This window comes from Tupaia chinensis, unplaced genomic scaffold (genome assembly GCF_000334495.1).
Source record: "Tupaia chinensis unplaced genomic scaffold, TupChi_1.0 Scaffold149248_1, whole genome shotgun sequence".
Classification (NCBI taxonomy): domain Eukaryota; kingdom Metazoa; phylum Chordata; class Mammalia; order Scandentia; family Tupaiidae; genus Tupaia; species Tupaia belangeri.
Window position 1 is genome coordinate 492,606 of NW_006209094.1, and position 2,459 is coordinate 495,064.

Below are 2,459 nucleotides of genomic sequence, written 5' to 3' on the forward strand. Positions count from 1 at the left end.
AAGTTTTGACAACAAAAACAGCATGGTATTGATACAAAAACAGACAGCTGGATCAATGGAATAGTATAGACTCCAGAAATAAACCCCCAAACATACAGTCAACTGATTTTTGACAAAGGGTATCAGTCAATGCATTGGGGAAAGGAAATCCTCTTTAGCTAATGGTGCTGGAAAAACTAAGTATCCACCTGCATAAAGATTAAAGTGGATCCCCATCTTTCACCATTAACAAAAATCAACTCAAAATAGATCAAAGATCTGAACCTCAGACTTCAACCTATTAAACTACTGGTGGAAAATACTGGGGAAACTCTGGGAGACATTGGGGTAGGCAAAGATTTCTTAAATAAGACCCCTAAAGCACAGGCAATAATCTCCAAAATAGACAAGTGGAATTACATCAGATTAAGAAGTTTCTGCAGAGCAAAGGACATAGTAATTAGTGTGAATCAACAACCCTTGGAATGGGAGAATATTATTATAAACTATTCCTCAGATAAGGGACTGATAACCAGAATGAAAGGGTTATCAAGCAGCTTACCCCTCCCCCACCAAAAAAATTAACTGTTGGTGGGAATGTAAATTGGTCCAGTCATTGTGGAGAACAATATGGAGGTTCCTCAAAGACCTACAAATAGAACTAACATATGATCTAGCTATTCCACTTCTAGGTATTTACCCAAAAGACAGGAGAATGCTCAGTCAGAAAAGCACTTGCACATCAATGTTTATTGCAGCATTATTCACAATTGCTAAGACATAGAACCAACCCAAATGTTCACAAACAGATGAATGGATTGAAAAAGTGTGGCACATATACTCTATGGAATACTACTCAGCCATACAAATAGAGACCTTGGCATTTGTTAGAAAATGGTTGAATATGGAAGATTTATTGCTGAGTGAAGCGAGCCAGTCTATGAAAGAGAGGTATTGTATGTCTCCACTTACTATATACTGACTGTCCACACTCTATGGTAGAGATTGAAAGATTGGAGGACATAAAAGTAGTGAAAATAGTTATGAACCCTGCAGAGAGTGTGGAAGGAGGGTGGGAGAGGGGGAGAGTATAGGGAAGGTAATCAGGGAGAAAAAATAGAGATGCAAGACATTCATGGGACATAGAAATGGTTTATTATCTGTTAATAATGTGCATAGTATTCTCAACTGGTCTGATCTGAGGTGTATTTCACGTTGGGTAAATTCCCTTTAAACAACAAGCCAAATGATGTATAGTGATCAAATATTATTTTTTTAAATAATAATAATAGTAAAATGGAATAAAAAAATGTCTGGATATGGGAACAGCAGTTGGCATAATGGCTATCTCCCATGTAGTAGACCGTGGTTCGAGTCCCAGACCCGGTGGCTTAAACTTATGTCGGGCACATGTGCGTGCATGCCCAAGATCCCAAGAGGAGAATGAAGGAGAAGGTATGGTGGCATGGCCATCTCCTCTGGGGGGTGATTTCTCACTTTCTGTCTCCCTGTTTCTCTCATGAGCACATGCTGCACCCTATAGCAAAAACCTCTCCCCCCCAAAAAAAAGTCTGAATAAGCAGGAGTTTTTATAAACATAAAAGCAATTAAAGTGTCAAAAAGGAAATATTGATGGGTTAGTATCCAATATATCAAATGCGTTTTATTTAAAAAATAATCATGCATAAAATTAAGGCTCAATGAACTTGGAAAATACTTTTCATTAATACTTTTCATGATCAATGGTTAATACCTAATATATAAGGTTATATAATAAGGAAAACACTCCTTCCAAAAAAGACAAATGTACCAAGGACATTAACAGATAATTCATAAAAGAAAGTCTTAAAATGTTCATGTGCATTGCACATCTGGAATTTATACTAGGAAAAGTATTGTGATTATAGCATTACTTATATAGTGAAAAAGAACTGTGAAAGTTTGTTCAAAGTAAAGGTGGTTAAGTCAATAGTTGCCAGGGTCCAGACTCTGTGGGGGTGGGTTGACTCTTCGGAGGCGGTGCAGGAAGGGAAAGACTAAGGCCTCAGTGCCTTTTTCATGCATGTCCTCAGTCAGACACCCCCAGAGATTACTCTCTGAAGAGTGACAACTGCTAGGAATTATCGTGCCTTTTTATTGAAAATGTGATTACATGCAAGTAAATGGGTGAGGGCTATATGTTCTAATTATCAGTTCATAAAGTTTAATAGAGATCATAGATTCTATTCAGGGTTGGATTAAGGGTGGGTCTATTACAGTTCAGCAATTGTTTGATGTACGCAAGTCTTTGGAAACTTTATGGAATGCCATTTCAGGAAATAGCCTCCAGCAAGTAGAGTTAATTATCAGCCGATGATCAGCAGCAGCCATCTTGTGATTACTGAGTACGTTGCTAAGAAAAGAAAATCTCAAGTATATGTATTAGTTTTTATGGATCTCAATAAAGAATGATACTTATATAGTTTTATAGGGATCTAAAA

At 37.2% G+C, this 2,459-nt stretch overlaps 1 protein-coding gene across 1 annotated transcript in view; it reads right to left on the reverse strand.

The window, feature by feature from the left end:
• F8 (coagulation factor VIII) overlaps positions 1–2,459 on the reverse strand; it is a 192,227-nt gene that overhangs the window by 53,364 nt on the left and 136,404 nt on the right. The window lies entirely within an intron of this gene.